Raw genomic sequence first — 15,223 nt, 5'->3', positions numbered from 1 at the left:
AGTTAGCAGCTTTTAAAAATTCCACATCAAACCTGCGCAAGCATGTAGAGGTAAGTTAAATGAAACTTGTACATTTATTTTAGCAAAAAGGCTGTGTTAATCACATTAAGTTAAGACATAAGCTGTTATTGGGCACGTTGTTGTCCACGCAACTTAAATTCTTTTTTACTGGATTGGTAAATTGCCAAAAGAAAATGTGTTTACTTACATTTTTCCTGTTTGTTAATAATAATAATTTATTTTAAAAAAATAGTTAAATTAGACAGAAGCGGTTACTTTCTTACTTAACCCACATATGTTCACACTGCAGGCAAAAGAATAACATGTGCTATGTGCAGAGGTGTTTTTTTCTGTTCTCAAACTGATCTCCCTGTTGGAGCTCAGTCTGGAGGAGTTATTTTTTTTCTCCTTATCTTTCCTCATGTTGTGCATTTTCCATTGTTATACCTCTCTGACCTGTCTTCCCCATGTGATGTTTGTGTAATGTATGTATGGTCAGAAGGGTAAGATGGCGCTGGCAAAGGTCGGCAGCCTTAACCCAATTTCCTTCGGGGTCAACCTTCAGGATCAATAAAGTTTTATTGAATTGAATTGAATTGAATTGAACTGCTCCTCAAAATTAACAGAGCAGGGCCAAGTTTAAAAAATTAAAACACGTTTTTATAGCAGCTGCCGTACAGCTCAATTCAGTACTTGTTCTCTTATTTGACAGTTTAGAAAACATTCTCATGTAAAAGAATTATATGTTTTTGACAGTTTGGTTGGTTGGTTTGGTGACCATTATCCATTTTGATGTATAGACTTGCAGTTTAACTGCCACTGCACTTTAATTTGTAAAGTTTTTCTTTTAATTAAAAAACAACTACTTTGAGATTTATCCCACTGTCTTTTTTGCACTACTCAGAAGAGGCTGTCCTCCTGCTGACAAAAAAGTAACTATGTAACTTTTACTCTGAGTACATTTTAAATGAGCTACTTTTTACTTTTACTTGAATACATTTTTAGACAGGTAATTTTACATGTACTTGAGTAAAATTTCAGCAAAGTAATAGTACTTTTACTTGAGTAAAATATTTTAGTACTCTTTCCACCTCTGGCTTTATCTCACTCACAATTTTTATTCGAATGAACTGCTGCAGTCCACGGATGCCATACTCACATTACATCGAGGGCCACATACGGCCCACTTTAATTGTAAGTAGACCGGACAAGTGAAACTGCACTTTCTGGCGGTGTAAAGCCTTTTAAGTACACATTTAAATCCTGAGATTTCTCAATATAAGAATATATGAAAAATAAGTAAAAGTTACAGAAAAAGTTTTGGTAGCTAACTGCTGAGACTCTTGTATTTATAACACAGAAAGAGTTTGTTAATATGAAAAAAAAAATTCTTTATTTAACTGAAATTTCTATAGCAGACAGAGGAAAACTGGAATTTTCCTATCATTCAATTTTTTTTTATTATCTATTACTTAATTACTTTGGTGTAGTATGGGGAGGTCTTTATCAGCAGGAAAAGCTGTAAAACTGCTAAAAAAAATACAGGCCAAAAATTTATGCCCTTCTTCTTATTTTCCAAAGTCATCCAGCAGTGTGCTTGCAGGGCTGATTCTGGCCCCGGGCCATATATTTGACATCCATGCTGTAGAGGGTAAATTTGCCTCCACACTTAACCCTTGTATGGTATTTGGGCCAAATTGTCCTGGGAATGTCATTCTTGCTGTTGTCTACAGATCAAGAGCGGAGCTGATTGAAAGTCTGTGGCATTCTGAAACATAGAGAGATATTTTTAAAACTACGATATCTCTTCATGTATTCTCAAGGATCATCAGATTTGATGATTGGGAATCAAGACCTGTTAGAAGGCAGAGTCAATCTGCACTGTGTGGGACCAGTGGGTGGACCAGCTTCCTGGCTTCATGACACTGGACCCAATGTAACTGTGCACAAATGGATTGTGGGGCCGCTGCCATTTCAGGCAGTATACACCTTCAAAACCAGCAAAGTATGGTATCAAAATGTGGGCTGCTTGTGATCTTGCTTTATTTTATGTATGGAACGTGTAAATTTATACAGGGAGGCCAATAGGAGGAGCTGCTGAAAGAAACCAGGGAACACGGGTGGTGCTATGCCCTAATGACAAAAAAGAATCATGCTTTCGTAGTTAATTATTTTCTGGATGAGATCAATTGCAATCATTAAACAAATATGTTTTATCTATATCTATAATCTGGTGCGCCTTATTTATGAATTCTGGTGTGCTTACTGACCTCGAACAGATTTTGTGTTGTACACTCTAAAAACTAAAACTGACATTTACTTAAAATTTTTGAGGCAACACTTTTACACTTAAAAATATTGAGTACATTGGAAACCAGTCAAATCTGTTCAATATACTTGATCAATTGAATAACTTAAGCTTAAACATATTAAGTTGAAATGAACAATTATAGTTGTTACACAAACATGAAAAAATTGAGTAAATAACACTGACATGCTTGGTCAATGTAACTAAAATATAGATGTCAGTTAATCAAAAATTTTGTTCCATTTACTTAATTTTGTAAACTGAACGTAATCAAAATTGTACTTAATATTAAATATGGTAAATGGCCTGTATTTGTATAGCGCTTTAAACTACATTCAGTCATCCACCCGTTCACGCACTGGTGATGGCAGCTACATTGCAGCCACAGCTGCCCTGGGGCACACTGACAGAGAGGCGAGGCTGCCGGACACTGGCGCCACCGGGCCCTCTGACCACCACCAGTAGGCAACCAGTAGGCGACCGAGACTGTCGGTGCCAGGGCTCGAACTAGCAATCTTCCGATTACAAGACGAACTGCCAACTCTTGAGCCACGATCACCCCCTAACATTCAAATATGAATGTTATTGTACACATAAGTTAACATTTTAGCCATTTATTTCGATTTATCAAACTCAAATAATTACTAAAAGGATATTCATAGATTTTATCAGGCTCATCTAACTTATATTTATAGTGATATTTACTAAGCCTCTGAATTACTTTTTAGAGTGTACATGGCGCTCAAACATCTGTAAAAAAAAAATTGACAGATAAAAACTGAGTTGCATATTGAATTTATTATGTATTTATTTTTTGTAAGCTTTGTTTGGCTTTCCATCAACTGTTTTATAAATGGTTCACTTGTTAAATAAGAAAAATCATCCAGCAAGATATAATAATACTTGTAAAGCCCAGCAATCATTATGATTGGAAAAGAGAAAACAGACAACTATACATTGTTGGGACTCTACACTGTACATTTATACAAGCTCTGAACACACTCAGGCTGGTTGTTGTACTCTGTTAGTACAGAAATACAACAGCAGAACAGATCAGCCATCAGCCATTGCTAAAAGTAAACTGTCACATCAGAAGTGCAGTAAAACTAACATGTCGCAACCAACAACTTTACTATGTGTACTGTACATAATATGTCTTTATATATGCTGATTTCCTGTCCCAGTACACCCCTGGCTGTAGCTCAGGTCATCTACTTTTGAGAAGGTTACTGGTTTGACCCCAATGCTCCACCTGCACGCCAAATATTCTTGGGAAAGATACTAACTCCAAGTTGTGTTCCGATGACTCCTTCAGAATATGAAGGTGTATGAATGTCAGATAGAAAAAGAGTGTTTGTACGAACAGAGGTAAATGAGGCAAGTTGCACAAAGTGTTCTGAGTGTTCTGTTAAAGTAGAAAAGTGTTATAAACTATTTAGCTACCAATGTCTTGAAATTCTTACAGACAGCGGCAGCATCATAAACCAAGTATACTTTTAGAAATCAGTGTAATCAAATACATATATCATATCAGTATGTAACTCTACTTCTTTTAATTTAATTTGCTGTGAAACCACCGTTTGTGAAGAGCTTGTGTGATCTTATGTTCAATTGAACATACTAGTTTGGCATCAATGGTAAGTCTCAGTTCCAAGAAAGTCCTAAACTTCATCGATAACTGGGAAAGTTTTCAATAGGGCCTTGAAACATGCTGACTTACGCAGTGCTTGTAGATTTTTCTGTGGAAAAAAGGACACTTTGAAGATCCCACTTCCATCTTATATCAAAAGAACCTCTACTGGGATGCAGACCTGAGACCTGACCCATGGTCACTGTTATGTGTTGAGGTGGGTTTTTTTGGGGAGTGGTATCTACCTGTTGCAGACTTTGGCAGTCTTGGCTGTCCTTTCAAAGTATTAATGTTTTATTTATGCCTGCAGTTGAATTGAAAGTTTAATTAATTATAACAAGAGGGTTAATTATCTTAATAGAAGGCATTTAAGATATTAAATTAGCCTTAGCTTAATGTCTGTACTGTATACTGCAAGAAACATATTCAATTAAACTATAACCCAGTGCTCTTACAGAAGGATCTTAACCACAGCCTGAGTGTGTTCAGAGCTTGTATCATTGTACAGTCAAACTGGCCTAAGGGCACGACAATCTATATTTGTCTCTTTTCTCTTTTCCTGCTGTTTTGTCTTTTGCTTTTGGTTTGTCTCTCTTCTTTCACAGCTGCTCATCCTGCTGCAATGGCAGCACAGCTTGAATCTTCCACTTCCTCTCCTCTTCTTTTTCCTTCTTAAAGCCTGGGAAGGATCGATAAGCCAGTGCACACGCTGCCTGATGATCTAGCCTGAGAAGTGTCTTTTGGGAAACTTTAAGGGGTAGCTGGCATGCTGCCGAGTACCTGCTTTCCCATAATTCCAGAAGCCAGCAGGGAATTAAGAAAACAAGAAATGGGGATAAGGTAGAGCCTTGTTTCACTTCTTTTAGATCAAGAGTTTCTTTGAAAATTCAAACCTATTTTTGTCTTGAAGGTAGTGAAGCCAGTTGGTAAGAAGAAATAAATCATTACTAAATGAAATAGAGTGTGTATAGCTACCTAACAAGTCAGTGCTACATGCTGTCAAACACATGTACATAATGCACATTTCTTGTTTTGTTTTTGGTTTTTTTGTTTTGTGGGGGGGGGGGGTCACAGCTGGACCACAGGTGGGGCAGTGTATTCATTTTGCCTCTCTCATATACATATATATATATATATATATATATATATATATATATATATATATAGCTGACTCTGCCATGTTTTCATGTGTTTCTTCTTTCCGTGTGTCCGCTACTTTAAAACACTTGGGCTGCTCTGACCGCCACTGTTTCAAACTGGTCATGCGACTGCATGGCCACATATGATTGGTAAAAGAGTTACAGGAAACTCCACTGGTGGCATGATCCATTATTAGTAGTATTATCTAATGTGTGAAATGAATCTTTTTTTTTTAAAGTAACAAGTCGAATATTGCCAAATGAAGCAGAGTAAAAGTACCGTTTCTTCTTCACAAATGTACTCAAGTAAAAGTAAACAGTATCATGCAAAAAATGTACTTTAAAAGTACATTGTTTTTTCAAAAACTTACTCAAGTAAATGTAACAGAGTAAATGTAACTCGCTACTACTCACCTCTGATGGTAACAAAGAGAGGGAAGGTAGTCAGAACCAAGGGGATTGAATTACCAGAAGGCAATACTGCAGACATCGTGGACAGCTACAAGTACCTGCAATTCCCACAGGCAAATGGAAACCACGAGGAGGCCACTAGAAAAGCTGCAACCACGAAGTACCTGAAGAGTGTTAGGGAAGTCCTGAGGAGTCAGCTGAATGGTAAGAACAAGATCTGGGCTATAACACCTACGCCCTGCCCGTGATCAGATACCCTGCTGGGATAATAAGCTGGCCAAAGGAGGAGATGGAAGCCACTGACATTAAGACCAGGAAGCTTCTGACCATGGATGAAGGGGTTTCATCCCGTTCAGCACACTGAGACTGTATGCAAAGCAGAAGGAAGGAGGCCAGGACTAGTGAGTGTCAGAACCACTGTCCAGGATGAGACAACAAACCCCACGACAAGCTCAGGGAGATGGCTGTACTGATAGACGTAGCAATACCGAATGTCAGCAATATCAGGTAGAAGGAACACGAGAAGCTGGAGAAGTACTGAGGGCTCAGAGAAGAGATAGAGGATGTGGAGGGTGAAGGTAACAATGGTCCCAGTGGTAGTCGGAGGACTAGGTGCGGTGACTCCCAAGCTAGGCAAGTGGCTCCAGCATATCCCAGGAACAACATCGGAGATCTCTGTCCAGAAGAGCGCAGTCCTAGGACCAGCTAAGATACTGCGCAGCAACCTCAAGCTCCCATGCCTCTGGTAGAGGACCATAGCTTGAAGCATAAAGACCGCCAGCAGGGGCGAGAAGGGAAATTTACGGAGCCCCTCTGATGACATGGTCCAAAAAATAAATAAATTGTGGCCACAAAATACTACTTCGTGGGCACCAAATGGGTATAACATGCCCACGAAATACTTATTTGTGCCCACGAAATACTATATCAAGGGAACGAAATAGGCATAACGTGCGCACGAAATGCTAATTTGTGGGCACGAAACACTTGACCGATAACCGGCCCTTGCAGTTGGTTGACAATAAAATCTATCCCGGCGTCCAGGTCGTACTTACGTCTGTAAAGCAACTGTCACGGACCTGGTTGCAGGGACTCGGGGTCCGTGAGCAGTATGGACTATGATGATGATTATTATTATTATTATATTATATGGGTGTGTTCTGCTCTGCTGCTTTTCCTGCGCTCCATGTTTGTGTTTTGGCAGGTGTGTGTGTGTGTGTGTTTGTGGGCGCGGTCGTGACAGGCACCTTCAGGCCTGGTGGGTGTGGCCCTGCCAGTTGACCGGTCACACCCAAGGATCTCCACACACACCTGGCGCCGATCAAGCCTCATCAGAGGAGCTACAAAGCAGTGTGGCTGAGAGCTCCTCGGCGCTGGATCGTTGAGTAACTACCCGTCAGTGTTTCCAGCAAAGTCAGTGCATGCTAAGTCTATCGCCGTTGTGGGTTAACGGCTGCCTTTGTGGTTTTCCAGCAGGAGTGCGGGAACGGGAGAGCAGCGAGCACAAGTTTCACGGGAGCGGAGACACGGCACGGTACTTTTTAGCTTGTGTACCATTTACTCCACTCTAAATAAACGCACCGTTTGCATCGCAGAGTCCTGCATCTTGGGTCCTCTTTCCCCACACACCCACGGTCTGCCACACAGACCGTGACAGCAACTGGGCTCTCAATATCCTGTTTAAATGCCTCTCCGTAATAATGGTTCCCTGCATTGCCAGGCTTTTCAAAATGCATTTGTAGCTCATTCCCAGCCTAAAATCAAACTCAATCATACTGTCTCTGTCCATGGTTTATAGGTTGAAAAATTATATAATGAAACTTGTATGTTTTGGATACTTACTAAAACAATATATGAAAGTAATGAGAAAGTGGCCACTTTCATGAGTAATCACATATAAGTTTTTACTATTTCTTTTCCATATGGGTATGGCTTTGGTGTGTTGGTGTGCACAGCAAGGGTCCAGCCAGTCACAAAGAACAACTGCTCAGCAGGCAGCCTCTACCAAACTACCTGTCCATCACTCTCTTTCCTGGTTTCACACAAATGCTCTGCACTTCCTAAAAAAGTGCTACAGGATACATGTTGTTAACAGGAGATCCAAACGGAGCCACTCTGACATCCTACTGTTACAACAGAAAAATGAAAAAGTATATGTAGTGTGGCTCTCTGAGATGTCTGTGAATATAGTACATTAAACTTATAATACAAAGCTATGCAGTATCTATGTAAGAGGATCTCACAGGAGAATCTGATGAATCTTTTTTTTATAGTGGCATTATATATTAATTTGACATTGTGATTTAGCTGTGATTTGGAACAGAATGACAAATGCTCAACAACACATTGGTCTACAGTCCTGTTGTGGCTTAAAGAATGGTGTAAATTGGCATACAAATGTGTAGCGTTCATCACAAGGGTGTAGATTTGGTTTTGGCATTGGTGGGGACGGATGATTCAACCATCGAACCCTGCCCTGTTTCTTATTTTTTCCTTTTTGTTTTTGCTTCTTGATAAAAGGAGAAATATACTTGCCTACATATGCTATTCTACATGCTTTTAAACCGTTTAAAATTACAATTCATAGTTTTATATGTGAATTATATAATGTTAAATTACTATTAAACAAATGACTGACTAAGTATTTTAGACTTTAGTTTACTTCAGCCATATTCCATATAAATCAGGTATCATACAAAAATAAAAATAGCTTCAAATACAGTCATGACAATAAAAGAATATGACTTTAAGGACTTAACAACATTACTTCAGTTATAGTACACCAACATCTCTGACACATTAGCACTAAGGGAACACTGAATGACCTGGTGGGTTTTATCCATAAAACTACTCGTCTAAGATTACCACAAAGTAAAAGATCTCTCAGCAACATTATGCAACATTTTAGGCACTAGTGATGTGTCGCTCGCGAACGAAATGGCTCTTAGAGCCGGGTCTTTGACGTGAACGACGCGAGCCGGGTCCTTATCACGAGCCGTGTTTTTTTTTTGTTTTTTTTTTCTTTCTCTCACCCTCTCTCTCGCACTTTTTTCTGCTTCACTCCGCATGCGAGCCTTGTGCTTTGCGCTGGGAAGAGGGGGGAGGGGCGGTAGTTACACTCAGTAGCACAGGAACAGAGCGGGAGAGAAAGAGAGAGAAAGAGAGCCAAGGACAACAACCTCACATTAGAAAGGTATAGTATCCACAACTATTTTCAGTTGCAGATGATAAAGGATTCACAAAGTTTATTCATGCAGGCCTATATGACAGAGAATGTGCATCTTCTTTTTTTTTCATATTTAAATTTATATTTAATTGTGTTGTGGTTTGCAGCGTTTTGTGTTGTTTCATTTTAAATTTGTTTAAAAGGACAAAGCTGAAAATTTAAATAGTTAAAAGTTGAACTGTGACTAGTTGGTTTTTGTATTATATGATTTATTTATTACATTTTATGTGGAGTGAATAAATAAAAATATATTTATGGTGGCCCCTAGAGACAAAGCACGTACAAACTCCAAAACAAGTACAAACTCTGAAGCACGTAAAAACTCAGAAGCACGTAAAAACTCCAAAACACGTACAAAACACAACAGAAGTGCTCCAGGATGCTACGCCCAGCGTTGAGCTTTTGTTACCTAGAGGCTACACAAGCCAGCAAGTAACAACGACTGGATTTGGTGTGTGGTAGTAACAGGTAAATTAACTTTTTTTTTTTTTTTTAATTATTTGAATATATATGAGTGCTTGTGTAGAAATACTCAAACAATTGTTTGTGTATTTATCACTTAAATTACACAATTGAAAGCATATGTGTATTAATACACATATGCTTTCAATTGTGTAATTTAAGTGATCTAGGTAGCTCTGTTTTGAAGTTCAGTTAACGCTAGAAATGTGTTTTGGAGTTTGTACATGCTTTGGAGTTTGTATGTGCTTTTTGGAGTTTGTATGCATTGTCTCTAGGGGCCACTGTATATATTTATATATAAACATATATAAATAAAACCACTTTTTTTTTTTTACATTAGTAATTCCTTTTGTGCATAATTTCATATTATTGTTAATAATAAATTAATTAAAGCAAGAAAACAACCTGAAGAGCCGGTTCGGAGCCAAAAGAGCCGGCTTTTTTTAGTGAGCCGAAACCGAAAGAGCCGGATCTCTAAAAAGAGCCGGAAATCCCATCACTACCATCAAGTGCAGGATCTACCAAGGAGATGCTCTGTCCCTGCTGTTGTTCTGCATAGGCCTGAACCCACTCAATGAGATCATTAACAGGACTGGCTACGGATACCGAATACAGAAGGGAGCAGTTGTCAGCCACCTCCTCTACGTGGATGACATCAAGCTGTATGCCAAGAGTGAACGAAACATCGATTCACTGATCCCCACCGCCAGCATATATACCAAGGACATCGAAATGTTGTTCGGACTGCAGAAGTGTCTTCGGATGATAAGGAGAGAGAGTAGTTCCTACCAGACGGCAACATTGCAGACAATGAGGACAGTTACAAGTACCTGGGGATCCCACGGGCAAATGGGAACCATGAAGAGGCTGCTGGAAAAGCAATCACCAAGTACCTGCAGAGGGTCAGGCAAGTCCTGAGGAGTCACTTGAATGGTAAGAACAAGATTTGGGCTATCAATACCTATGCCCTGCCCGTGATTAGGTATCCTGCTGGGATAATACGCTGGCCAAAGGAAGAGATAGAAACCACTGACATTAAGACCAGGAAGCTCCTGTCCTTGCATGGAGGGTGTCACCCCAAGTCCTGCACCCTGAGACTATAAACTAACCACAAGGAAAGAGGCTAGGGACTGGTGAGTGTCAGTAACACAGACCAGGATGAGACAACGGACATCCACATCAGGAAGATGGCCCCAACCGACCACGTTCTCAGTCAATACCTGAGTGGAGGTGGAGGAACCATCATGGAAGGACAGGCCCCTGCACGGTACATGCCACCGGCAGATAGAGGAGGTGGCTGACATCCAGAAATCCTACCAGTGGCTGGACAAAGCTGGACTGAAAGACAGCACAGAGGCACTAATCATGGCAGCACAAGAACAAGCTCTGAGCACAAGATCCATAGAGGCTGGGGTCTATCACACCAGGCAAGACCCCAGGTGCAGGCTGTGCAAAGATGCCTCTGAGACAATCCAGCACCTAACAGCAGGGTGCAAGATGCTAGCAGGCAGGGCATACATGGAACGCCATAACCAAATGGCCGGCATAGTATACAGAAACATCTATGGCCTGGAAGTCCCATGGTCAAAATGGGAGATGCCCTCAGATCTTTGTCCAGAAGAGTGCAGTCCTAGGAACAGCTAAGATGCTGCACAGGACCCTCAAGCTCCCAGGCCTCTACCAGAGGGAGCTTGAGTTCTTTAAATGTAATGAACTGGATTGTGATGAATCGTTAATTATTTATTTTTTTCTGGCAGAATAATTTAAGACAATATCATTTTGAATTTGAAAGAAAGTTTTCTTGAGGTCAACATTGATTGGCCAAAGGCAACACTGTGTAACAAATTACTAGGTTACCATTAATATGGTGGGCTTTTGAGACTGAAACTTTGTGCTTATCCAGTGTTACAAAAAAATAGTTCATAGATAAAGTAATATCATGGACAATGCTAGTAACTATATTATATAAAAATAACATGACTTTTATTTTCTAATGAAACATTAGAATGTTTGTTGCTGGCCAGAATAAACTGTTGAAATTGAAATATGTCAACTTTTCCAGAGGTTTTGTGTAAGTGCATTTCTGCCTTTTACCTTTGGTTATTCAAAACTGGATCAATATTATCGACAGTCCATTATACTCACCAGGACCGTTATTTTTAAACCTATTTACTCAGTGTAGCTTCTTGCTTGCAAGATTTTCAGTTACATTGCAGAATCACTACCCTAAAGTCCACTGCAATTATTAATGGGGGAAAGATTTTGCTCCAGCCAAAGCTAAAGAAATTTTAGTGTTACTCATTAAATATAAAAATAAATTAAGGATTTTTTAGTCAAATGCTGTCTAGCTTTGTACACTGCTAGCTTGCTTATTTATACTAGTTATTAATTATCAAGTTAATCATCAAATCCAGTACCTATGAAGATGTTACTGTTAGATTGTAAGCAACGTAGAGATGAAGAGCAATTTTCATCAGTTTTGCAAGGTAATATAAAAACCAAACAAGAACAAAACAAACAACATCAAAAAACACAATGATGTGCTGGTCATTATTCGGTTTCTAAATGAAACTCCAGCTTGTACTAAACGCAGCAGATAATTTTGTATTCGTCTCAAAACCTCAATAAAGTTCTCAAACTGCCACCTTTTTCAATCCACATCCATTTTTTCTATCCCTCCTAATAAACTCTTCTTGCAGGGGGTGAGTATTACATTGTCACTGTTTACTTTGCTCTTAGGACTCCCAGATTGCTTTGGTTATTTGCTCCTCAGGATGAGCTCAGTTTCCAGAGAGGTTAGACTTTGATGGACAGAGGGGAGGTAGCAGCCTTTCAGCAGGCAGCTAGTTAACCTGCAGTGCCCTGGCATCTCGTCTTGTTTTTCTTCAACCAGACCTTCGTCTGTCTCTGCTGCTGAAAGACTCCACAAATGAGAAAACACCAATTGTCAGCAAATATCAATTTACTTTCCCCACTCTGCACATGTCTCAAAGGAGATCTGCACCAGAATAATTGACTGTGGTTTATAGGTGTCTGAGCACAGAAGCAGAACAGGACTGTGTGGGAAAGCTATTGGCTGAAACCATGATAATAAGATTAATATAATAAAAAGACAAGAACTTTGCTTTCTAGCTGACATTTAACTAGAAGTCATAAATATTAAATGCACAATAGATGGTAAAAAACATTGGCAGAGAGTGTAACTGTCTCATCTCTGATGCTTTTGGCTACTGACAGACTGATCTTACCTCTCTTCTGTTGTTTGCTGCCCTGTCTCTTTGTTTAGCTGCATGTTATAAAGTGAAGCTGCTGCAATTTTTCCAATTCCAGTGTACTTTAACGCCTACTAGAGGGATGCAATTTATATTTATATGCCCCCTCTCTGAAATGGTGTGATCCTGTGAAATGTTCTTTCTTTTTGCCTTTCAGGTCAGAACTGAGGGGCAGACTGTATATCAATCACTAATAGAAACACACTCTAAAATGCACTCTACTTCCAGCAGAGTATTTGTTGTCTTTACTTGGTTTCTCATATACGCATTTGTCACCCAATATGTCACAGTAACCTTTCGAGCTGAAAGGATTAAAAAGAAAGTGCAAGCATTTGATCTTTGAAAGTAAGTTAGACTTTTACATCTCAAGATTTGTTTTTTCATGTAACATTTCTTTTTGGACTATGGCATTATGGCAGTTAGCCAATAAGGGGCACCAATATCGATGCTCTCCTACTCTAACCCTGCTGATTTCAAGTTAAACAAGACTGAGCTCAAAATTGACATTTTGAAGGAAAACAAGTGGTATGGCCTTAGGGTAAGTTCCCAAAGTGTTTCCTTTTAGCTCAAAGTCATCACCACATTCCTGCATAACCTTATGTAGAATATAATACAATATATGTAGAAGAATCTGTAACAACCTCAAAAATTAAGGGTCTATCGAGCTAACAGTAGTGCTATTGAATTAAAAAAAACAATGGAATATTTAATCTTTGTAGTCAGCAATGGAAAAGAGCATTAAACACTACAAAATGTAGTTTTATAGTCATAACTATAGTAGAGATGGACCGATCCGATATTACGTATCGGTATCGGTCTGATACTGACCTAAATTACTGGATCGGATATCGGCGAGAAATAAAAAATGTAATCCGATCCATTAAATATCAAAAAAGCACCTCACAAAACTTGCTACATGGCGTAACTCGGCTCATAACCTAGCACGTCGCAGCAGTATGCATCACGTGATAGAGCGGCTGTGTGTATTTGTAGCTTCGCTACCAAACCAGCATTTCATCTCCGAGGAAGTTATCCCAGAGAGAAGTAAAGCAAGTGTGTAAGTTCATCTCTGAATGTTTGTAAAGCATTTTAGCATTAAGCTTAACAACCGATATATGGAGCGACTGCTTCTCTCTCTCTCTCTCTCTCTCTCTCCTGCTGCTACTTCAATCGTGAAACTGATCAATGATCAGCTGATCGGCTTTTCTGTCGCGAGTCCGTCTCTCTTCTTAGTTTTTGGCCCACTTCTCACCAGAAAGAGGAAACCAGCGGTTGAACAACAGCAGCACGTTTAAGCTTGATAAGCTGTTGTTAGAATTTATTTAATATTACTTTCTACACCAGGATCTTTTTCTACGTAGCTGGTAACTGTGCAGGGGCGGATCTAGCAAAGTTTAGCTAGGGGGGCCGATAGGGCATGAACAGGGAAAAGGGGGCACAAAGACATACTTTTCTTTCTTATTCTCATTTAAAATGTCTAGCTTTTAATAAATAATTATCTGAATCTTACACCCAAAGTTTTAATCTGATGTAAAATATATAGTAGTCCATTACTGTATATAGTAACTGTTAAGTCTAATATACCCTAGTAAGCTATACTACTTTTTCCTTTGGGAAGGTACCATCTGTGCAGTCTGCAATTCTGTTGAAGAAAGATGTTGAATCTATTTAATTATTCTTGAAAAATAATTTATTTCTGTGCATTTTTCCCCCTGCATCAAATTAAATTTGATTACATCGATTAAGCATCATGAGGTGGAGGGTGGTTCCCTATTTTTTTTTTGCTGGGAGTTTGCAACCCTATTAGTTAGGTTGCTTAATATTTCTGCTAAGTACTCTTTAAAATACCAGAATAGGGAGGATGGAGTAGGTTTAACTTTATTAGATTGATTGGTTTTGCTGAACTATGAAATATTTTGGGCGCAGTGTATTTTTTACATACAGGTATAACAGAATAGCTTTAGTGTTGTTATTTATTTAAACTTGAGTGTAAACTTATACAAAATGCAGCAAGATATTAAAAAAACGTTTTATTGATTAAAAAATACACTATATCGGATTCATATCGGTATCGGCAGATATCCAAATTTATGATATCGGTATCGGACATAAAAAAGTGGTATCGTGCCATCTCTAAACTATAGTGGGTTAATTTCAGAGATGTAGTTAATAAAATGAGTTGTATCCTTTTTTAACTCTTACATTATAGGAAAAAAGGATTGTTGATGACCTGACCATTCATAATGGCATTTTATATCTGTTCTTGGTCTATCACTACTTCAGTCAAAGACAAATAACATGAATGTTCCTCAATAGAACCCTTCCAGCTTTAAGCAGACAGTACTGGTACTAATCTATTAGCCTTCAGTGGTTTCCAGTCAACATTTTTTAATTTTAATGTGTAAAATCACAAATATGTGGTGTTCTACCCTTCCTTCCATGATGCCGATTATAATTCCAGTTCAAAAGGCACTCTTACTTAATTACAAATAGTTACCAAAAGGTGTCATGTAATGACTATTTGACAGACAGGATTTAAACCTATATGCAGAAAGATTAAAAAAACAGCTTCAAAAAACAATGAAGGAATCCAAAACTAGGGAAATAAAGAGCAGGAAGACAAACAACCATTAGGGAGGATGCTACAATGAACTAAGACAAACTGAGAGAATAAATACAGAAGATTTGTGGGATTTGTGACACCTGGGAAGAAAGCTAAACCTGATTGAGAAAACAAGAAAATGGATGTAACTAAATACAAACACAGGTGACAAA

Source organism: Perissodus microlepis, chromosome 18, assembly GCF_051167445.1.
Source record: "Perissodus microlepis isolate ML-2025 ecotype Zambia chromosome 18, ASM5116744v1, whole genome shotgun sequence".
Lineage (NCBI taxonomy): Eukaryota > Metazoa > Chordata > Actinopteri > Cichliformes > Cichlidae > Perissodus > Perissodus microlepis.
Note: the sequence above shows the minus strand (reverse complement) of the source record.